At 35.7% G+C, this 25,283-nt stretch overlaps 1 protein-coding gene and 1 long non-coding RNA gene across 2 annotated transcripts in view; one reads left to right on the top strand and one right to left on the bottom strand.

Moving 5' to 3' along the window:
• LOC118741875 overlaps window positions 1–25,283 on the bottom strand; it is a gene marked incomplete at its 5' end in the record, with an annotated part of 252,561 nt that overhangs the window by 143,798 nt on the left and 83,480 nt on the right. The window lies entirely within an intron of this gene.
• The window catches only part of LOC118740599, a 34,056-nt gene continuing 23,255 nt past the window's right edge, over window positions 14,483–25,283 (top strand). The window contains exon 1 of the long non-coding RNA XR_004993164.1: window positions 14,483–14,878. This is a non-coding gene — a long non-coding RNA (uncharacterized LOC118740599). The remainder of the gene's footprint in view (window positions 14,879–25,283) is intronic.

Raw genomic sequence — 25,283 nt, 5'->3', positions numbered from 1 at the left:
TTTGCTCGTTTTTAAGTACCTGTGGAACGTATGTTCCATCAAGACTGCCAACATTACGACGGCGCTGAATAGTGCTGCCGTATTGTTAGCGGTGCCATTACATATGATTTTCCCAACTGAAAAATTCAAGCGGCGCCATGGTGCGCCGTAAGTGTCTTATTGTTGCATGTCATAAACTTTTAAACGACTAAAATATACTTTGAGGCTTGAAAGGTAGCTGAAAAGTCATTGAATAAATTTTTGTACTTTAAAAATATATTTTGTTTTAGTTTCGAGTCGTCTAAACATTTATGTATTTAATCTTTAAAAACATAAGACAATATGACAACTTGCGAATCACCTAAGTTTGTAATATTCCATATACACTCTTGACTAGTGCTACTTAGTATATCAAAAGTGCTGCTGCTGGTACGAGTAGTCGCTGCGAACAACAAGTATCCTGGCAACACACAAGGAAGTGCAAAACATAAGCGACTTATGGAATCAGCATTTCCGTGGCCCGTTCCGTGAACATAAACGGAAATGTGACTAGCATAGAGCGATCCCGCGAGTATACATGGACATATATATGTACATATGTATGTACCTATATACATATGTATGTGCAGCCGTACATTTATAAACAAATATATATAGTTGCCCAGATATATTTAGTTGCCCAGAACATAATACAAATATGAATTTTAGAAACATACATACAAAATAACACATCTCTGCAGTCGGTAAGCCGCAGGCGTTGGCGCACATACATAAGTTAAGCAAGTCACCACCACCACAGCATAGTGACCATCGACTTTGGCGGCATGGCCAATGTCATGCTTGGAACAGCATCCAGTATTAGCAGACGCAGTCATAGCAATTACAATTGCAAAAGCAAAATCGAAAGCTATGATAATGCCATAGCTTGTTGCCGGCGGCAATTGCAGTCTTTTGCTCTCATTTAATTTAGTAATTACAATCGCTGGAGTCGTATTCAGGCTAACTACAAGGGAAGGAAGTACATACCAAGTGTTGAACTGAAATGAGCAGGCAGACATTAGCTAGCTGGGATGATTAAGTATGTACAACCAACGAGATGCACTTTTAAATGAGCTTCTAAGTAAAGGAGAACAAGTATTCGATTCCTGGAAACATATTGGCTTCGTTGCCACTATTTCAATTAGTGTATAAGTGTGTTGCATTAATAGGATTTGGATACTCTGAAGAAGTGATCGGTACGATTGTGTTCACCATAGAGTGATCGGTAAAATTCTCTCCAGGTTGATTGAAATAGTGAGTTTAACAACTGCAATCAGTAAAACTATTTATTTTATTTCGTGTGACGACCACCGTTGGCACTTTACTAAGCTTTTTTATATCATTTAACGATTTGTAAATCCCTATGACTTTAAAAAAGTGGTAACATGCTATGGGCTCAAAATCTGAAACGGTACTCTTATGCAAGAAAAGTCTGAACACAAAATAGGCACAACCGATCAAATTTCACAAAAAACGAAGAGGCACAATTCAAGCGTGCGCCGGCTAAAAAAGATCCTGATGCCTTATTTCATTTTACGTATTCAGAAAGCAAATGTACTGATGTAAGCTGGAAAGGCGTTTAATGGAAAACGCCATTATAAAAGACAAAGATTCTTAAAAGTAAAAATGTTATTAAAATTTTTTTTACTGCGGTTTTTTTGTGATTTGACTACGCAATCTGTTTCTTGAGGTGCCAATCAGCAATATCTACTGAACATGTCGCTAGAAAAATAACTTCTACGCCCAGAGATTTAAATTGGCTGGAAGTATTTACTGGACCATCCATTTTTTCGGCCTTGTGGGGTCCGACATAGACGGGCCACGCTCTGCGAGTAGCCTTTCAACAGAAATTGAAATGACATGAGGTAACTTTTCGGGTGGTTAACTGTGCACAATCTGCTGCACTTTCATATGCACCGAATAGGTATTAATTATCACAGATTGAGAATGCCGGCTTTACCCTGAAAACGATGAGGCTTCTGAACATATTTTCTGTGAATGTCCGGTCCAGACCAAACAAAAATTAATCCATTTAAAAACTTCAGCGATCGAAACATTTGTAGCAAAAAATTCGGCTACCAATGCGTTTTAAGGCATCCACACACCCATGCGAATCTGTCGCAACGAATCCGCAACGGTTTTTGATGCTACAGACGCTACTGCTTCGAAAACGCAAGTAAATACGCACACATCTGTGCGATTTTATTGCAGTAAATTATTGACAAACAAAAAATATTTTTCAACAAAAATAAAATTCTTAACTCCTCTACATCAAATATGTTTTGTTTTCCTATGTATGTCCAATTTTGTTTTAATATTGTAAAATCCTTCTATTGACCTTTTTCGTTCTCAAAACGCGGCAGTCTGCGATTTCGGCACGACATAAAGAAGAACTGTGAATGTTCGAATAAATCGCTACAGCAAAATCGTGTAAGTGTGTGGTTCCTCATTTAAAACTATGGTCGGCATTGTCGTAATTTTTGTTGGAACAGATTCGCGCCAACAGAATCGCATAGGTGTGTGGATACATTTAGGCTTCATTAGGGAAGCCCAGGCCCGTCGAGAGCGAGGAGAGAAAGGGGTGAATTCCCCGGGCTCTGGCTTTTTAAGGGGCCTGAAATATCAGTACCATAACTCGTTATTACTTTTTTACAATGTAGTTGCTACTTCGTAATAGGCTTTTATTATAAATATATTCCGATTAGTGCTGATTGTTCCTGACTCTGTACATTAAAGAAACTGCTCGAATGCCTCGAAAAATGTCATAAACATTATATTCGTGTCTAAGAATATTTAGTAGATATACAACGAATTACACTCTTGCATGTTTAGTTTAAAAACACAATCCTTGCTCTTCCAATTTTGCAGTCTGTGTTCTATATACACCGACAGTTTGACAATAAATCCCATTTTATTTAAGCTTTTGCAATAAAATATGTACATACATGAACTCTACTATGGCCAGTATCAAGTATGAATGCAATTTATTGTTTAATGTAAAAACGATACAACATCCGCGCACACTCGCATACACATGTACATTAAGGTGGTCCAAACTTGAATGAAAAAAAAATATGTTTTCCCAAGATTGGCGAAGCACCCTGCATTTTATGCGGCTTTAATATAGAAATATATATTCACAGTTTTGGCGCAATATTTAAGGTTTGCCGTTCGCTCAAATGGCTGAAAAATGTGGCTTTAATTTCCTAGCAACTCTGCGAGTAAGACAGCTGGCTCAGCACTGCAAATCTGCTAACGAATGTCAGAGAAGTGAACGTTCAAGTAACAGTTCTTGTAAAAAAGTTTTTAATAATAAAAAAATGCGTGTAACACCGTACACATAATAGAAGTGAAACTTCTTAAAAAAGGTGTGAGTACCAGGTTTACGGTTCGGCAAACCATTAGGCGATTGAGTTACATACATAGGTTTGGTTAGAAATCAAACAATAATTTCATTTCATCTTATTAGTTTTCTGATATACATATAATTCATATATTCCGGTAACACCACCTTATATGAATTCGCGCATCTAGCATCCATAGGAACGGGTTGTAATGGAAGTAATTGTATGTTTAACAAATAAATGAAAATGTTTATAATGCAATCAATAGATCCTTACGAATTCGCCATTACCAAGGCACTAAGAAACGCACGCACTTTTGTTTGCAAAATGCATTTATTTAAGTTGAAAGAAGACCAATTCCTTTGTTCGGCATTTATTCTTACTTGCTTTCTATCTTCTGAAATGCGCAATGAGTTCGTTCATACATACATATATATGTATACATATATACCCAACGGGGCCAGAAGCGCTCCATCAGTTCTATTGGATCGCTCCATATTCAGCAGCAAGCGCTCCCTTCCTAATTTCATACTTCATTGTATTTTAACATTGTGTGTCATTAGAAAGAAGCGCTCCTTTGCTGCTCCCAAAGAAGCTCTTGGAGAGCGCTTCAACTAAAGCATTGCATCGCAAATTTTAATTTTTATATAATATTTTTCTTTTAATGAAATAATGGCGTTTTTGTAAACCATTTGATGGTTTTATTAAGTGTACTTATAAACATGTTTTTTTTCCTTTCTATGTGGTATACATACGAAAATACAGACATACATACATATATGTACATAAATTAACTTTTTTTCAAAAGAAAATATTTTATGTTACTACTCAAAATGATATTTATTTCTGAGCATTGTTAGATATTTAAAAACTTATTTTTTACTTTGCTTTTGTACTGCTCCGTACTTGCTCCTTTGGGGAGCAGCTCACTTTCAGTCCCGTTGGGTATATATGTATACATACATACGTGCATTCAAACATACATATATACATATGTAGGTACTCGTACCCGTCATGCGTCGCTTTATTTATTTTTTCCCCTTCCCTATACTACCTATATCTTCCTTCTCACTCACGTAACGTTTTCAGTTTTAAAAATTTCACTCTCCATTTTTGCGATACCGCCGCCTAAGAAGTTCCACTTCAAAAAAGGTTCATATAAGAAAAGAGCAAGTAAACCCTCAGCCACGGAAGGATTTAATATTTCTTCTTCATCTTCGACATTAAGTTGCTAACCAATTGCAAACCGCAAAATTGTAACGTCGATGTATTTTTCTATATTTCGAGCGCTCCAGAACGCAAGTTCGTCAAGGCTATATTTACAGGATGTGAATGATATGAGTATTCTCTATAGAGGCCCTTTCATTTGCATTTGGGATGGCAAGCTTTGGCCTTAAACTGATGGATCAAAACAAAAAGTGGACTAAATAGCTTCGTGCATGCAAAATATTGTAATGAGTGTCCTATTTCGATGCCAAACAATTGATCCGTTTATTGATATCGACTTAGTTTTCTAAATAAATGGAATCCGCCATTTTGAATTTTCAAAAACCGATTTCAGTTCAGATCAGCGACTCAAAGAACCTTTTTACATCAGACTTCGTAAAAATCTGACAGTTTTTTGAAAACTCCATTCGCCATATTGAATCCACCATTTTGAATCTTTGAAAACTGATATTTCAGTTTTGTGATCAGCACCTCAAAGGAACTTTAGATATCAAATTTCATAATAATCTTGAAATTGTTGAAAGCTGGTTTTAGTTTTGTAATCAGCGAATAAAAGAACATTTGGATATCAAATTTCATAAAAATCTGAAAAATATTTAAAACCATCTGTCATTTAGAATTTTTGAAAACTGATTTCAGTTTGTAATCAGCGCCTCGAAAAACCATTGGATATTAAATTTCATAAAAATTTTGATTTTGAGTAAAAATTAAGAAAAATTGGTACGACTTTCTTTATTAGTAAATTTTTTTTGCTTCTCGAAGCATTGATCCACCATATGCAAAGCCCAGTAATCAGCGTTTGTGCTTTAGGTGAACGTTCCAAATGTTGCTTTTCAATCGCTTGTTTTGTATGGGAAAAGGTTTCACATGCAAGAAGATTTTGTCAATTTATGTGAGAAGAAATGAAAAATATTTGACATTTGCTCATCAGCTGCTCTAATGATACTACCTGTTCGATGTGCCTTGGGTCAAAACATTGCATAGAAGTACATTTGACTGTACTTCGAAGTACGAAGTACAACGGCCCAAAAAGAAGTACTGTACTTCCGAAAGAAGTACGGTTGGTCAAATTAGGAATAACGGCAAAATACGGGGTTATTTTTCTACACTTTCCGAAAATGACTGATCTTTGCTTGGGTGCAAAAAAAGCTTACTTTTGTAGGACGTTGTAATAGTTGGCATGATTTTAATTTTTTTTTGGTCACTTTAATGTACATGCCTACATATCTAGATATGTATATGAACATGTTCAGCGCGGTATTCCCGACTGCATGCATGATGAATATTTATGTATGTACATTTGTATATATTACAACGCTTTTATCAACTTGCAATGTTGTGGCTCCAGAAACTTTCAGTGTTGTGGATCCAGGAACTTTCAATGTTGTGTGTCCGACACCATAAAACCTTTGCTTTGCAAAGTTCCTATAAAAAAGTGTAGTGCATAGGGCGACATCTGTAGTGAATAGGGCGAGGTAGATGACTACGTTCGCTACAGCGGAAATAGACGACACGCCATTTCTTTAAATAAAATTAATTGGTGCTCGTTTGAATGTACATACATATGTAAATGCATGTGTGTGCACCTTTCTATTAATATCGTTGAATTATTTTAATATCTATCGCAAAATTTTATAAAGACAAGACAAAAAAGTAGAAAATAAATAATATAAAAAAAAAACTTTTTAATATACAACGCTTTTATAAATGGACTAAAAAGTAGAATATAATATTTCTCAGTCCCATAGAATTTGTTTTGATAACTTTTGATTTTGAAATTTTAGCAAAAGTCGTTATAACCAATTTATGAGATTGAAAATGAAAAGCGTGGGGCGCATGCAATACAAAGCATTATATTTAATTGACAATAGGCAAACTACATAACATAGACCTAACATTTCTTCAGCGAAAGTACAAATTTGAGATCGATTTTAAGCGGTCGTTATTCATATATCCACATACATATGAACATATATTACCCTTCATATCAATTCAGGTGTCTATTATATGCGCCCCACGCTTTTCATTTTCATTCTCATAAATTGGTTATAACGACTTTTGCTAAAAATTCAAAATCAAAAGTTATCAAAACAAATTCTATGGGACTGAGAAATATTATTTTCTACTTTTTAGTCCATTTATAAAAGCGTTGTATATTAAAAAGTTTTTTTTTATATTATTTATTTTGTATCTACATACATGACTCATGCAACATTTATTGGATGCTGCTCTAGATGTTGTTCTCTCACAGTGAAATACGATGCGACAGAAATGTTCACAAACAACTTTATTCACAGTTTTTGAGGTTACCACTCAAAGAGGGAGGCTTCACCTAGAACATAAATACGAGTTCAAGTGAAAAATCAAAAATCGATGCCAGCACGTAACCCATAAAATGGCAGAAATGGTTGGAAAGCAAAATAAAGAGTAAGGAAATGAAATTGGCACAAAACAAGAAAAAAAACAAAGGAAAAAAACTCACGGAAAATGAGCACAATGTACAGGGAGTTAATGCCGATGACAGAAGTATTACAAACAATACAAAAACCAACCCATGGCGCAGACACGGCAAATGTCCTTGCGACAATTAAATACCTACTATACGAAACAGCCAGTGTCAGTGTGAGTGCTCGCTTCTCTGTATGTATGAATGTTGGTATGTAGAAATTTTTGTATTGAAAATGCACAAGCAATTAAGAATGAGCACAACAAAATGAATTAATAATTACACATCTCCATGATGCGTATGAGCAGCGCACAACATAACAAAATTACTGATAATGAGGGTGGAAGGAACATTGTGTTAAGTAAGTATGAAAGGATATTATGGTGGAAAGACTTATGTATGTACATATGAGCAGGAAGTATTTTTAAAGAGCGTAGATTTGCATTCGAGGTTGTTGAAGAATTATTTTGGTGGAAAAATTGTATTTGAAAAACCTCTTGAATTTACAGGCTAAAAAAGTTGGCAAACAATACTGCTCCGAGCAAATCTTAATTATGGGACAGGCGGTGAAAAAAGGATGTTGCCGTTAATTTTGTAATTTGCGTCAACTATCCACAAAATGTAAAGCAGCACTATATACCGCGTAGTTGTGTTTTTGGGCTAGAAACTATTTAACGAAGCACCAGCTTAAGTGGCAACATGTTGAGTAAAGCACTTGGAAGGATTATGCATTGACAAGTATATAAAATCCCTGTAGGCCCAGAATTTTCACCCTAATTGCTGTCATTGACTCAGTACTTTTCAGTGATTTTTATTCTCATGCATCGCCGTATAGTAGTCTGCGGTTTGTCAACCCACCTGTCGGAGCTTGAATAATTTGTATTTAATTCGCAGCCATTTTTTTAAGAAGTATGTTTTTATTTTGGATAGTGTTCATTTGCATTTCATTAATGGTGATTTCGTTTCTTCCAAAAACATTTGACCTTCCCCGGCGCAAAATGTGTTTGATGTTACACTGAACCCTGTAAAAAGGCGTGTTTTTGCCTTATCACTCATTCCTTTCTTATTTATCGATCGATTTTCTTCATAGAAAGCTTCATTTTTGGAACCACTTTTTTCAAAGCTGAATAACGGTAAATTGGAAATATCTCGAAAACGTATCCATAGAAAGAAAAAAATAAACTTGATTTTCGGAATCACCGAACAATTCTACACAGGAATTGAATAGTATCATTCGGTGAACAAAAAATAAATAAATTGTTGATCCAGTATTATTAGCAAACTCTTCAATTATTGTCTCTTTATTATCGTTATTCTGGGTGTGAAGTTACAGTCTCAATCCCGGCTCTATATAAATTAGCATCTTGAAAAACTCGTCCAGCAACGGGTTGTGCCAAGGCGAATTTATAGATGGTGGTAGCAAGAACACAAAAACAACAACCACATTTATTTTTTATTACCGGCTTTATGTCAAATCTCAATTCGCCCCAAAGTTTACATATATTTTGTTTTTGCTTTGATGGGTGTGCTGTCAAATCAGTAAAAGCAAAAACAAAATACATGTAAGGCGAAGAAATCATCTGATCTTACAACAACACCTTGTATAAATTCACCTTGAACCCAACCTTGTTAGAATTCGCCTTCGGTTGTGCAATGCATTTGGGAACCGAATTCCTTTATTTCCGGGTCCTGAGTTAAATACTGTCAGAGCTGGAGCGTCGTTGTCTATTCGGCCGACATAGGAGTGCCGCTGTATTTAAATTCGCTGCACTATGTCCATGTTGTAAAGCTCTTACAGCTCATCATTCCATTCCATTCTGCGGTACTCGCCGTCGCCAATGCGTAAAGGCTGTAGATCTTCCTCATAATATTTATCCCTTAAATACTCCCAGAGCCGATTTATCGGTTGTTGTCATTGTCCATGCTTCTGCGCCATATACCAGCACGGGAACGACGAGTGACTTATAGAGGATTTTACTTCTGCATTGCGCAGTCATTCCGCATAGTCGCGGCAAACGTCATTGCAAAGCTGAAGCGACAAGAGCGTAATAGTTCATGCCGGAGATAATCTGGCACGGTGGCAGGTAAGTTTTATGTACACGATACTGTAACTACGTACGTGACCATTTTTGGACAACTGACTTGACCTCTTGAAAGGGGGTGTGGGCGGACGTATTGACGCATTGACAGTGGTGGTGGTTGAAAAAACCGAAATGATGCCTAACTGGGGGTAGTACCAAGTAGATGCAACTTGTGACTGACTGCATCAGAACAGGAACGTACGATCGAGCTTAGGCCCAACCGCCCTCCGACGAAATACTTTACGGTGGTACCGGGGGGATACGGTACAGCGGACATACAGGGAGTTTTAGTTCGGATTAAAGTTCCACACTACGGGGTACAGGCTTTCGATGCTTTCTCCTTGCATAAAAACAAACTTCTGCATTTCCTGCTGAGTCAAAAGTAGCATTTGTTGACAAGAGTGATTTTGCGTTGGATTGGTTGCTGGTTAACAAATAAACGAAATTTTCAACTTGCTCGAAATTATAACTGTGAACAGTGACGTGGGCGCCAAGCCACGAATGCGCTGACTGTTTGTTTAATGAGAGGAGATACTTCGCCTTGTCCTCGCTTACCACCAGACCCATTCGCTTTGCTTTCTTATCCAACTTGAAAAAGGCATTTATGTTACCGATAATATCCATGTCATCGGCATTATTGCAATTAGTCGAAATCGGGTCCCTATATTTTACATGGAAGGAGGAAAGGTCAATTGAAAGTAAAACCTGCTTTTGTAGCAAATTAGTAAAACTTAAAGCCATACTGCCATTTGGTATAATCTATTTTAAGATTTCTAAAGCTTATCTAATTAAAAAATAAATATTAGTTCAGACGTTGCGAAAACGCAACAGTGGTACGTTATGGGTTTAACCAATGCTTAGCACGTTTTTTTAATTCAACATCAATATTAAAGCATACATTTAGGAAGCATATTTGTCAGAGGGTTGTCACCTGTATAAAAGGTATAAATAAATTTAATTATACACAAGTTATATGAAATATTAAAACGAAAGAGTGTCAAGAAAACTTTTGCTGAAAATTTTTTGAGGTTTTTGAATAGGGTTGCCACCTGTTACAATAATAAATTCAATTCAAATAATGCATTAAGTTAAATAAAATATTAGAATATGGCTATAAAGCTAAATGGTTTTGAAAAGGCCTTATTTCTTAATGATATTTAGAAGCGTTGCCAACCGTTTAAAAAAATTAAATTCAACTTGAACAACAAGAGTGTCAGAAAATAGAGGTTTAGGAAGGGTGTAGTTTGAAAATATTTTTGAAAATGGTTACCACCTGTTTAAAAGTGGAACTTAATAACTTTACACACAAATTATGTGCTGTATTAAAATATGCGTGTCAAAGGAAAGCCTGTTAAAAAATCTTTAGTTTGAACACTTAGAACATTTTTGAGGTGTTTGAAGAGGGTTTCAAACTATTTAAAAAGTCATATTCAAATTATTTAATAAGTTAACTGCGTTATTAGAATATGGGTATCAATATAAAGGATTTTGAAAATGCCGCATTTCTAAAATACAAGTCTGAGGCTTTCCACCTGTTTATAGAGCCAAACTCAGCTCGAATTAAGGGAATTAGGTAATCATAATATGGGTGACATACCCAAGAGGTTTAAGAAGGTTTGATTTGAAAAAAAAAATAAATGCTTAAATACAACAAGTAATATTTAAGCAAAAACACAACCGACTTCAATTCTCATATAAAAATTTAGTATCGTTAGTTTTTTTATGATCCAATGTGAGACACTACCTTTTCGATAGAAAAAGAATTATCGAAATCGGTTGACTGGTCCAAAGTTATGCGGCAAAATAAATAAAAAACAAAAAAAACATTCCAACGAATTAATAACCTTCTCTTTTTTTTGAAGTCGGTTAAAAATGGGAGTATCTCCTATGGTTTTGGCCAAGAAATAAATCGCACTTAACATAACACGCAGAAATTTCATTCACACAGGGAAGCGGGTGAGGCCAAACTAGTAGAAAATAAATTTTCTTCTTACATTTTCATGATTTTTTCCATTTTTTTAATATCTGTTCTGTTACTCGGAGCGGAGGTTGATTCAACAAATCAAAGACAATAAAATTCTATCCAGTTGTTATTGAGTTTTAAATGGTGTAACTAACCCGACTTCATTTTATGTATAAAGATATGTATATATGGAGATACTCGTGCATATATGTATATGTGTAGATAATTATACCCTGCAACTGTTCAAATTTAATTTTTAAAATTAAATTTATTTTAATCCACGATTTTTAATCATAATTAGTGGTACACAAACCATCATAAACCAACACTATGCGCCTTTGTTTGAATGTTGACAGTATTTGCTGCTTTATTGATCTGCTAAATATTACTCGTCTGCCACTCGACCACAAACATTATTACTTTTAAAATCAATTCTGCATGTAAACAATCTCATTCCAGGAGTGTTTTGCAACAACAAAATACTGTCTTACAGCAACAAAACCCCCAGATCGACGGCTGAAGCTGACGGGAAGCAGCATAAATTCATAAAAAAGTAAAGTATACGCTGCGTGAGCTAAGCAAAAAAAAAAATCAAACTGTCATGCGAAACACACAACAAAAGCATTAAAAATCAATGGACGAAAGCTTTGGGATGCGCACGTGCTAGTAGCAGCCCAGCAATTGTAACAGCAATAAAATAAACGCACGCCGGATTTAGCAACAAAAACTTTATATATAATGGGCACACACACACACACAGCAATAGATATACACAAATTTTTCAACCAGCAGCAATCAGCTGATTTTGGCGTAAACAATGTTGCAGACAGAATGTTTTGGTATATTTTTGCCTGCCACTCCTCTGCTTCTTATTGTCCTTGCTGCTGCTATGAATTTCCCACTATTTTTCTTGCGCGCTCTCTCTCTCTCTCTTTCTCTCACACACACACTCTCTCTCGCCCGCTGACGCATTTGCAGCCTCATAATAATCTGGCAAAATCTCAACTTTACCGCTATGAAATCAGGCAGCATCCCTGCTGTGCCAGCTAGTAGCGGAGCAAGTTTCAATCGGAACGGTCGTATTACAGCGGGTACCACACGTCGTATGAACAACGTCTGATTTTGCTGTGTGTGTGTTTGTGGAATTTTTTTCATATTGAAGCCAAGCCTTTTTAAGTCAATTCGAGTGATTTCCATTAAGGGCCGTTTTCTCATCTAACCTTTAGTTTACCGGCCACTTTATCGTCCCGATATACGAGTTTTCGTTTTCTCATCAGCGCATTAAATTCTCGAATCGATAAACTGTTGCTCACCCGATGCAACCTTTAAAATTTGTACCCAACTTTAAATTTTGGTTTGGTTTTGGTTCATGAGCCAGCTATATTAGATATTTCAACCAAAGGTTTTGGTTTTTGCTAACAGTTGCTCTTGCTCTATATTTGCTTATGTTGCATTGCCAACCTTTGGAATTTTATGACGAATGTAGTTAAGTTTCACTCTCGGAAATGTAGTGAAGTTTCACTCTACGGAATAACAAATTTATTTTTACAGGTAAGATAAGAAAACGAAAACACTTTAAAGTGAGGAACAATTTATCTGCCCTGTTAGTAAAGGCAACTTTACTGCTTACATTAGAAAACGGCCCTAAGAAACTTTAATATAAAGTAAGAAACAAATTAGTGCACAATAAAGTTGTTTGGACGTTGCGTACGCTGGTTGACTCACTCCAGACAGCTATTTATTGTTTTTACACTGCGCAACTACTTCTCATTTATTTATGCGCGCCTGCAGTTAAAGTGACTGTCGCCAACCTAGTGAACACACACATCTACATGCATATGTATAAGAGTGTGGGCTTGTTTGTGTGTCGTCTATAAAGCATTCATGCAAATAATAAATGCCCTAGCGTACACGGACCAGACATCCGGGTGCATGATTTTCGTGTATACTCGATCATCTAACAAAACCCGCTTTGCATCGTTCTCTGTATACGAGCAGAAGTATTGTTCGTTATCGACTGAGCTCAAGACGAACATGTTGGCCACAACACCCGATTGCTTTTCATACATACTTGATTGGGTTCGGGTGCTTTGCAGCTCAATATACCCGGGTGTTCGAGTTTCAACCCGAGTGTGCACAAAATTTTCTTGATTGGCTTATGACGTTTTTGTTTCTACAAAAAATGTTGCCTTCTCATCGCGGTGCTCTTAGTTTTTGTGCGTAGAGGGTAAAGAGAAGGTTGAATTTTTCGGTAGTTTGTTTAAGTGTACATTTAACCATTTCTTATATTTTTGCTCATACAAAACGCGGCATCACGACGCCTACATCCATTTAGGTATAAATGTGTGTAGATCGGCAATGCCCAAGCCCTATACACTCGGAGCACATTTATTTTTTGTAAAAGTATTTATGTACCTACATAGTTTTAGGCTGTGTTCTAATATATACACACACAGCTTTCCACGCGAAACTATACGAAATAGATGCAAACACATTTTTGTCTACTTCGCTTCTAATTTTTTCATTGCGTATGCACAAGCACAAAGCAACAACATTTTCGTATGCTTTGTGGGAACATATTGGCGCCAGTTACCTTCAGCGTAAATTTCTTTGTTGTCCTGCATTTTATCGCAATGTTCGGGTGTCCGTTTCATTGTTACACAAATTTTCGGGTTAGCTGCGGGTGTCCGAGTGTGGTGTTCGCTTGTGCTCAATTTATAGCGAGGGTGATCGAACAGACTCGTTCGTAACCAAAGCAGCTGTCGGGTATGCATCTCGATCGAACACATAGTAGCCGAGTGTGGCGTTCGCTTGTGCTTGATTTTTAGTGAGTGTGATCAAAAAGGCTCGATCATACTCAAAGCTGTTCTCTGACACGGACGCATGCATGTAACTAGTTGAGTGTCTGTGTGTACGTACCTAGGTGTATCCGGGTATCCTTCGAACATTTACTACGTTTATACGCACGGAATAATCGACTTAATTGAAAGCGCATTGACACCGTACACATTTCGCTCTAGTGTTTATACTTACGGCTTTATATCGGCATCAAAGTAACCGTCTTCAAAAGCAAACAAAAGTAGCTGTTTTCATTTGACATTTTATAAGTTAACATAGTGGAAAATGATAAAAATCTAGTTTTATTCGGCATTATAAAATCGTGCCAAAGAAAAAGAACGATTATTATTAATCAGGCTTTAAATACTGATGCGGTTATTTGGAATTTGAGCGGAACAGCAGATCTCCAATTCGCTTTGAGTGGGAGCGGTGTTTATACACTCTTTCTAACTGTCTGGAGAATTAAACTACCGATTTGAAATGGAGTGTGAGCCAAAACACTTCGCTCTTTCAAAGCGAATTGAAATTCAGTTTATACATATGTTTTGAATGGCGGTGAAATGAATTAAAGCGACTTATGCATGCGTATAAACGTAGTAATTGACACGTATGCGGCAGTGTATAAATCACTGTAGACGCTTTCAAGTACAAAGCGCTAAGCACAACGCCCAAGTGAGTGAGTGAATGAGTGCCAAGTGTAAAGTGCAGACAAAGCAGATTTAAGTGAACGTTGCCGTGAAAGGCATTGAAGCTGAACATTTAAGTTGAATAGCAAGCGACTTTGCATAAATCATGAACCAGTGCCTGTAAATACTAGGTGTATTGAATATTTAAATCGTTTATACATATTTCGTGAGCATACTTAATTGGCCTCTGCATGCAGTGCAGTGAAGAGTGAAAGGTGAGGAATGCTTTGAGGAGGCTGTAATAAGGAGTACAAAAAAAAAACTTTTTCTACAAGGTTTGTTGATATTTAGGATATGACGCAAAAATATTTTATTTAAAGGTTATTTATTATCATTTAGTGACTTTTTGTTAGTCAAGTTATGGAAGCTCTGATCTGAAATCATGCAGAGGTGGTAATAGTTGATTACCATTTGCCACACATGGTGCCTACCCACCATTTTTTGTTTGAATAAATATATTTTTTTATATAAATCCCGGATGTTTTGTTTAAAGCTGAATAACGGTAAATTGCAAATATCTCGACCACGTATACATAGAAAAGAAATTAACTCGTTTTTCGGAATCCGGAACAATTCTACATAGAAATTGGATAGTGGCATCCATTTAACATTTTTGCTGTAAACCAGTGTAATTAGTGGTATTGAATATATGCCTTATGAAGCACCGATGTAAATAATTTTTACTGCTATGTATGATCGGTAGGTAAACCGGTAACACATTTTAATCATTTTAACTGCCTACATAAACAAGTTATATAGCAAAAACTTGTATCTGAACAATCAGTGGCATAGGATATAAACCTTATACAGCACCGATCTTGAAAATTTTCTCAGCGGGCTTTGCATGATTATTTAGCAAATAGCTCAGGAAATTTTTCGGTGCTAGGCGCCCAAATGAAGGAGTTTTATAGTTTATAGTACCCCAATCCTTGTAATTTTCGCTGTAAACTTGATCTTGATTATGAGTGCAAATAGTGCGAAACTTCGTGGGCTTAGCTGCATAATTGGAGGTGTTATAACAAAAAAAAAAAAAATCTAAACAATTAGTTGTATGGAGACTATAGGTTATAATGGTCCTATTTTTCCGATTCAGACAAATGATTAACACATTGTAAAAATACACTCGCTTGCCAAATTTGAGTCGGGTATCTCAAAATTAAGGGACTAGATTGCGTTCAAATAGACAGACAGACGCACAGACGACTCAGCTCGACGTTCTCATCATTTACTTAAGTATGCATTTGAAATATTTGCGATTTAAATGAAATTCTTTAGAAAGACATAGATGAAGAAAATACACGGTTTATACACCAGTATTAATGAGAGCTAAATCATTGTTTTCTTAGCTCCAAAGATAAAAAATTAGATGCCTTAAAGACCAACCTTTAGACGCGTTCACAAATAAAAACAATTTTTTTTAATCACTTAAATTTTGTACTAAATTTTACTCTCTTAAGATTTTAATTTATCTGACAAATATTTTGAAAATTTGTGAATAATTATATTTGCAAAAAAGCAAATATGTGGAAATTTCGTACCTTTTAGTCATACACTCCATTACACCGTACGACAAAAACCAAAGAAATTCAAAACACACGAAACAATCAATATGCCCACTAAAGTGTGGGCTAAGGAAACTGAAATTTTAAAGATATGATCCATTGATAAAATGCAGTTCAATATACTAAAATAGCAATAATGGTACCAAATGAAAGAAAATATTCTTTAGAAACAAAAAAAAGGTTTTTGGTTCACAAGGACGAGAAGGTTTTGAAATGGCCCTACCAAGTAATTTTATATTTTCAAGCTAATAAATTTAGAAGGACGAAATTAATACTTAACATATAATTTTTTCTAGGTAAATATTGACATGTTTCAAGGATATTCAGGAATGCAATTTTAAAAGGACAGTTTCATATATGTTATTCTTTATTGCACTGAATTGGTTAAATATTTTTTTTTAGAATTTATTATATCCTTGTAATTTTAAAGTCGTTTCAAAAAAAATTCTGTCTACAGAGAGAAAATTAAAAACGCAGTTTTACTACTTTTGGCCTCTCGTTTCGCGAGTGTATTAATTTTTTCGCACGGTGTTCTACTCATACTAAGAAGCACTGCCAGTGTTTTTCAGGCAGGTCCTTGCTATCAAGGCGGAGGCCAATTCATCAGCCTTGCTATTTCCAGTGATGCCAATGTGTCCGAAATTAACATGACTTGGAAGTATTTCGAGGCGTTTAAGTGAGAGGTCTGGCATTCCCCGACCAGTTTCGAAAGCAAGCCACTTGGCTATCAGAGTAGTCCCTCCTAGTCTGCGAAATATTGCTACGCAGCCAATCGGCTATCCCTTGTATAGCAGCCACGTTTGCCTGAAAGACACTTCAGAGATCTGGCAGTCGGAACATACGATTTATTGAGATTTCCTGATCGTAAAAACCTTCTCTAACTTTCCCGTCTAGCTTCTATCTATTCGTGAAGATGTTTATTGGACCTTTACGCCAGAGACTTCCATTCTCCCATTCGCCCGTAAGAAGGATGTGCGTGTAGAAGGATCTATTTGGAGCAAGCCTCGGAACACTCCGATTCATTTCTTCCGGTGGGGAGTTTAAGCTTTTGGGAAATATCGTGTGCCCGTTCACTGGGCGGAAAGAGAACTTAGTGCTTTCGGCTTGATTTTCGTTTCATATAGCCAGCATAAAACTCTTGGAGAGATGTACCATCATTTCCGCATGGTATTTCTACAGCAGTAAGGAGCACTCTCCGCTCATCGGCCAGTTGCCCTCTTTGTCCCTCAATTATCTCAATGGTACGGGACTCCTCGCGAGGAGTCAGCTAAATCGATACGTTTCGTGACAGTCGGAGTGTGGTCCACTCTGCTTGGCTATAGTAGTATGTTGAATAAGGAAATGGATTAGCAACAAGAGTTTACGGATTGTGCATTGCTCAGTGGTTGGCGTTGCTGACTTTGCACATCGATGATGCGGGATCGATTCCTGCTGAATTCTAGAGAAAGAAGTCTGATGAGGAGATGTGGTAATCTTTTAAATAGAAACTATAACTTCTACCTCTTAGACTTTGTTGCTTTTTCCATTTTCCTAAAACACAAAATCGTAGTATAAAGCTTAATAAAACTGTTGAAGCAAAAAATTTAAAATTTGTGATTTTTTCATTTTGGTGGTACCCTACAATTATTTTCAACTAGTTTTTATTATGTATAATTTATAAAGTGGAACAAATTTTGTACTAAACATTTTATAAAAATAAATAAAAATTAAGAAATGGTGCTCAACTTGTAAGTTTTATATGCTTTCCTTAAAAAAAAACACATAATCTAATTGGTTGAAAAATGAAGGTTAAGGAGGACGATGAACAGTGAATTCTAGATTCAAATCACTCATTGAACATAAACATGTGCATTTATTTTGTTTTTTTAAATAAGTAAATATGATTGTAGTTTTTACTAATAAAACCATTACCCGCTTTGGTTTAACTTTCTTAAATGTTTGTATGTTTGTGTGCATGTATGTATTTAAGTATGTTTGTTGAGCGCAAATCTTGCAACAACTTTTTAATAAATTTTCGATGACGTAGGGAGATCAAAACCAATTACATTGCAATATGAAAGATGAGTTAATCGCTAGGTGGTGCAGGAGTCAAGATATTTGGAAAATCCGTATTTATGGTCCGAATTGTTTCATATTTAGAACCTATAACAGGGCCATTCTATTGTGACTGTTGGGATATTTGACTCCAGAATGTGATCAAGTGTGAATTATATCTATGCTGTCGAGGCTTATAAATCAGCAGAAGATATCTTTTAACATAGTAGATACATAAATAATGTAGAAAATTCCTTTAAAGAAATACCAAGCGATTAATAAGTTCTTTGTAACAATCATTTGAGGTAATGTGACCGGTGGTACACTGAAAATCTCTCTATTTTACCTTTTTGCACTAAAAGATAAATTTTGGCCAGGACACTTAATTTTGGTGGACGTTTTTTTGTGTTGTAAAATATATACTATACGCTTTTGTTTTCATTTAAAACGAGGCTGATATAATCTTCATAGACATTTTAAAAAATATTTATGGTGGGAAATATAATTGTGACCGGTTTAAAGTAATTATATAAGAAGTAAAAGTTTGCTTAGACAAAAATTACGGCTTCTTTTTATTAACCGACTTCCAAAAAAGGAGGAGGTTATCAGTTCGTCGGAATATATATATATATATTTTTTATTTTTTTTTATGTACGTTACCGCATAACTTTGGACCACGTCAACCGATTTCGATAATTCTTTTTGCATCGGAAAGGCAGTATCTCAGAGGTGGTCCCATACTAATCTGGTTAAGATCCGATCAGTGGATATATATGTGGGGTGGAAACCCTAACTCTAATATCCAGCTGTAAGAGGTGAAGAATGATGGCAACTACTGGTAGAGCGAAGACAAAATTGCGAAGAACGACGATGTAAGGAGGAAGTAAGAAGAACGACGAGTGAGTTAAGACAAAGACGGCGGAGAAGACGGTTCGCTTTTAAAGACGTACATATCTGTATAATAATCCTGAATTTTAACTTTCAATTTCATTTCGTTTAATTCTAAATAAATGCTACTACTTTGCTTGTACTTTAATTTGATATCGATAAACTTTGTAATTAATAAACTTTGAGTGAAGAATTACCATAAATATGGGGGCTCAACCAATGCCTTGTAGTGCGGTAGTGTAATTTATAAAAACGGTTTAATTTCTTAATTCGTGTGACCGACAAACAAGCAGCAACAATCCTGTGACTGAATTAATGTGATTAAATAAAAGAAATTTGCATTTCACAATGTCGCGTTTGTTTGATTTCGAGAATGTTCGAAGAAATTTGCGTGTTTCCAATAAGAAAAATATTGTGGCTTTACATAAGTATGTATTTGAGAGAGAAGGCGACAGAGACAACAGAAAACGATTAAGAGAGTTCGCGGGTTTTGATTTCAGTGAATACGATGAAAAATATGCAAAGAAGTACGAATATATTAAACAAAACCTAAAGGAGTGCGATTTAATTTCAATTTGTAATTTGCTTACAATTAATTACGATGAACATGATATGATACTGCATATTTTCCACAATCTGCAAAATGGACATTTTTTAAATGAAGGTTGTCGCGATGGAGATAGTGAAACAGAGAACGAAGACGATGAAGTTGAAAGTGAAGAGAATATTAGTGAAAACGAATCGGCAGGCCACGCAGGCGCCAACGCGACCAACGAGTATAAGAAAGCTACAAAAATGCAAAACAGAGAAGGTAGCGCACGGCGAAAGCGTCAACAGAGTGAAATGAGCAACGAGTGTTTCGTGTCGGTAGAAAACGAAGAAAACGGTGTAAACAAAAATATACCCAGAATGCAATTACCGAAATTCGTGATGAACTTCCGCGATATCGAGGACTCTATCCGTATGTTTGATGGCACCGAAAAAATGCCGGTAAACGTGTGGATTGCAGAATTCGAAGAGACTGCGGCAATGATGGGGTGGGATGATTTCCAAAAATTTGTATTCGCAAAGAAATCACTCAAAGGTATTGCTAAATGGTTTGTGTCTAGCGAGAGGGGTATAGTTTCGTGGAATAAACTGAAGGCTGCATTGCTTAGCGAGTTTAAAACAACAACAAATAGCGCAACGCTTCACAAACAATTGTCTGAAAGGAAAATAAAGAGTGATGAGTGTATACAAGAATATTTTTTTACGATGCGTGAAATGGCATCAAGGGGAAATATTGACGACAATGCGTTGATGCAATATGTCATTGACGGCATACGAGATTTGAGTGTTAATAAATCTATTTTATACAATGCCACAAATATGCAAGATTTTAAGAGCAAATTAAAATGCTATGAAAAAATTCGTGAAAAGAATAATGAATTTAAGGCCCAGACGAGTGACAAGAAGTCAGTAATAAACAAAAGAAATAGAGACATTATTTGTTTTAACTGTGGTGGAAAAGACCATTTATCAAGCAATTGCGAAAATAAAGCGTTAGGACGCAAATGCTTTAAGTGTAACAAATTTGGGCACATAGCGAATGAATGTGGTGTGAAAAAAGATAGCAAAACCAAAACAAATGTTAATTATATGAGTACAGAAGACGATGCCTTGAACAAAAGTATTGAAATAGGCGGAAAGAAATTCATCGCCTTATTAGACACTGGAAGTAAATTCAATTTGGTTACACAAAATGTATTTAAACATTTAAATAAGCCTGAACTGCGCGAGGTACAAATTCAATTAGTGGGTGTTGGTGAAAAACGCAATGAAAATAAAATTAAACCAATTGGTAGTTTCAAAGAAACTGTAAGAATTGATGACGATTATTTTGAAATGAACTTTTTAGTAATTCCATCAAAATGCATAGACGTCGAAGTTGTTATAGGGCGTGAAATATTGAAAGAAGCCTGGATAAGTTTAAAAGGGGGTAACGTTTTCATTCGAAAGTTAAATTCAAGTAAAGACTTTCCTTTTTTAAAAATAAACGTCGTAGACGACAATAAAACTCTGAACATTGACGAATCAGTGAGTTTAAATACAAAAGCCAAAGTATGTGCAATGATTAATAATTATAAGCCCAATGGGCAAAAGTGCACGAATGTTGTTATGGACATTATTGTAACAGACGAAACGCCTATATGTTCAAGACCGCGTAGGCTGCCGTTTACCGAAAGATGTATCGTCGACAGTAAAATTGACGAATGGCTAAAAGAAGGCATTATCGAACCAAGTGAGTCAGAATTTTCTAGCCCAATAGTCCTTGTAAGAAAACGCGATGGTTCGCCTAGACTTTTAGACGATTATAGGCGAATCAATAGAGTAATAATAAAAGACTATTTTCCTTTGCCTCTGATCGAGGATCAATTTAGAAAACGGTTTCTTCCACGTTCCCGCGGCTCAAGCTAGCCGAAAATATACAGCCTTTGTGACCCACAGTGGTCAATTCCAGTTTTGTAAGGTTCCTATTAGATTAACCAACTCACCAGCAGTTTTTCAACGCCACATCAACGCGGTTTTTCGAGAACTTACACGCAAAGGCATAGCACTGCCATACGTTGATGACATAATTATTCCCGGTAAAGACGAAAATGAAGCATTAAGCAATTTGCAAGAAGTTATTGATTTATGTGCTGATTACCAATTGAAGCTAAATTTGAAAAAATGTCAGTTTCTGAAAAAGAAAATCGAGTTTTTGGGGCATGTTATTGAAAATAAACAAGGGTCACCGTCAGAACGCAAAGTTGAGGCAATTTCAAAATACAAAATGCCACAGAACATGAAGCAATAGCAAAGTTTTCTGGGTTTAGCAAGCTATTTTCGTAAATTCATAAAAAATTTTGCTGTAATAACCAAACCTTTGACAGACTTAATGAAGAAAGACGTAAAATTTGAAATTGGTCCAAACCAAATAAACGCTTTTAATGTCGTAAAACAAATTTTGACTGAAAAACCCGTACTTAAAATTTTTAACCAGAAGTATGAGACGGAAATCCATACAGATGCCTCCATCGAGGGTTATGGAGCTATACTACTACAGAAATGTCCAGAAGACGGCCAACTTCACCCCGTGTATTACATGAGTAAAAAAACGTCGGATGCTGAGCGGAAATTTTGCAGTTATGAACTGGAAATACTGGCTGTCATAGCAGCGTTGAAAAAATTTCGAGTCTATATCTTAGGAAAGCACTTCAAGCTGGTTACAGACTGTAACGCTTTTGCTAAAACTCTCGAGAAGAAAGATTTATGTACACGAGTTGCTAGATGGGTACTGTTTTTACAAGAATATGACTACAAAGTAGAACATCGTTCGGGAGATCGTATGAAGCATGTAGATGCACTCAGCCGTCATCCAGTCTACATTATTAAAAACGATAATATTGTCACAAAAATGAAAATAGCTCAGAACCAAGATGAAGACTTAAAGGCGGTAATCAATATCGTTCAAGAGAAATCCACATTTAACGACTTTATTCTCAAAGGGGATTTGCTTTACAAAATTGTTAAGGATTCTGAACTCTTGGTAGTCCCTCGAGCGCTACAGCGAGAAATAATTAGGAACGCACATGAGAGAGGCCATTTTGCTTTGAAGAAGACTAAAGATCTCATCACAAAAGAATACTTCATTCCGAATTTAGAAGAAAAAATAAAACGACACATATCTTGCTGTATAACATGTATTATCTCGAATCGTAAACAAGGTAGACAGGAAGGGGAGTTACATCCAATTCGAAAAGACGATGTTCCTTTGTATACGTATCACATTGATTTTGTGGGTCCACTGGAAACGACGTGCAACAATATAAGCATATACTGGTTGTTGTAGACGCGTTCACCAAATTTTGTTGGCTATATCCCACAAAATCTACGTCAGCCGATGAAGTTATTAAAAGATTGCGAAGTCAAAGCGTACTTTTTGGAAATCCCTATCAGATTATATCCGATCGTGGGTCTGCTTTTACATCAGACGCCTTCAAACAATATTGTGAGCTTGAGAATATCATTCATCGGAAAATAACCACTGGTCTTCCACGCGCAAACGGCCAGGTGGAACGAATAAACGACGTTGCGAGTACAGTTTTAACTAAACTTAGTACAGATGACTCAACGAAATGGTATAAACACGTTGAGAAAGTCCAGCAAGTTCTTAATTCAACATTCTCCAGAAGTATTGATATGACGCCATTTGAACTGCTCGTAGGTGTCAAAATGAGAACAAAAGAAGATGTCAAGCTTAAAGAATTAATTGAAAAGCAATTCGTTGAATCATTTAGCGAAGACCGAGTTGAACTACGTAAGCATGCAAAATCTCAAATCCTAAAGACGCAAACTGAAAACAAAAAAAGCTACAATCTACGACGAAAACCACTTAGTGGCGATAAAGAGGACGCAGTTTGGTGGGGGACTTAAACTAAAACCGAAGTATTTGGGTCCGTACCAAGTTATTAAAGTCAAACCAAGCGATACTTATGACGTCATAAAGGTGGGCAATAGTGAAGGTCCACGAAACACGACGACATGTGCTGAATACATGAAGCCATGAGGCGAATGTGTAATAGGATGGCCGAATGTGGGGTGGAAACCCTAACTCTAAAATCCAGCTGTAAGAAGTGAAGAATGATGGCAACTACTGGTAGAGCGAAGACAAAATTGCGAAGAACGACGGTGTAAGGAGGAAGTAAGAAGAACGACGAGTGAGTTAAGACAAAGACGGCGGAGAAGACGGTTCGCTTTTAAAGACGTACATATCTGTATAATAATCCTGAATTTTAACTTTCAATTTCATTTTGTTTAATTCTAAATAAATGCTACTACTTTGCTTGTACTTTAATTTGATATCGATAAACTTTGTAATTAATAAACTTTGAGTGAAGAATTACCATATATATATATATTTTTTTATATGAGAGTGGAAGTCGGTTTTTTTTTGCTAAAAATTACTCTTTTGTTTAATGTTTTTAACAGACAAATAAGATGTAGTCATTCAGCAAGAGGTTACTACTGAAGTACAGGTAACGAAGGCATTGTAAACGGAATAACCCAATACTTAAATGGAATGAAAAACTAAAAAAATATTACCATTTGGCCGAGCGGGGTCGATTTTTTATTAACCACTAATAAAAGCTTGTCTTCAATTTTTATTTTTTACAATACGTGTTAAAAAAAATAATAATTTTAGTATTACGCAATAAAAACAGTTAAAAGCACTCCGAAGAAATGTCAACCCGTAGCTTTGCTAGCTTTAAAGAAATATTTACATCGAGCATGGGAGATCGGTTACCGAGATAAGCAAACATACCTACATATCTATGTGTGGGGCCACCACAACTAGATTAGCTTATTTTAAATTGTATTCTTAATATCGTGTTTTAAAAGGCATGTACTCATAAGTGGGTTTTTAAGACTTTTATTTCTTTCTTATTGTAAATAAATATAAACTTTAAATATCTTAGTTTTCGTCTTTCGGAAAATTACCGTTATATGAGCAAACCTCACGAATTGTTTTTTGTTTTTTTTTAAGTGCCACTACCTTCTCTATAACCAAGTATTTAAATATTTTTAGCCTTAAACGTTTTTTTAGGCGAAACAGTACCGAAAATACCAAATTGTTCATTGTCACTCGAAAAAATCATAACTGTTTTTTAATAACTTTAGGAAGTTTTCAAATAGAATGTTCATATACGAGTCAATGAAAATTGGCATCAAATACAACATATCTGTGAAGTTTCAAAAGTGTGGCAGCATGAAGAATATCTACTGCAGCTATTTTGTAATTTTTAAAATTTTAGGATTTTTTTTAATTTTTATAATTAAACGGTGAAAATATTCGTCTTGCCAAACCGAACGAATCTGGTGTAACAAAACTAGTGTGCATCAAATGAAAAAAAAAAATTACATTGAGTAAAAGATGACTATCAATTTGAGAAGCAAAATTCATTCTAAAATTGTTGTATACACGAAAAAAGTAATATAAATGTGCACAAGGAATACCATGTGAAAATCTTCCAAGCTAATATTTAATTAAGTTAAGGAATGCGAGTAAACGTGTTAGCTGATAGTGCACGGTGCTACGGGTATATGAGTACGAGTTGTTACTTTTACTTTTTATACCCGAGCGCACTTGTGCACAAGGGTATATTAATTTTGT

The sequence above is a fragment of the Rhagoletis pomonella genome, unplaced genomic scaffold (genome assembly GCF_013731165.1).
Source record: "Rhagoletis pomonella isolate Grant_MI unplaced genomic scaffold, Rhpom_1.0 Rhpom_scaffold_00006, whole genome shotgun sequence".
In the NCBI taxonomy this organism is placed as follows: Eukaryota; Metazoa; Arthropoda; class Insecta; order Diptera; family Tephritidae; genus Rhagoletis; species Rhagoletis pomonella.
The sequence above is the reverse complement of the archived record's forward strand: the minus strand, read 5'-3'. Positions and strand labels throughout refer to the sequence as shown.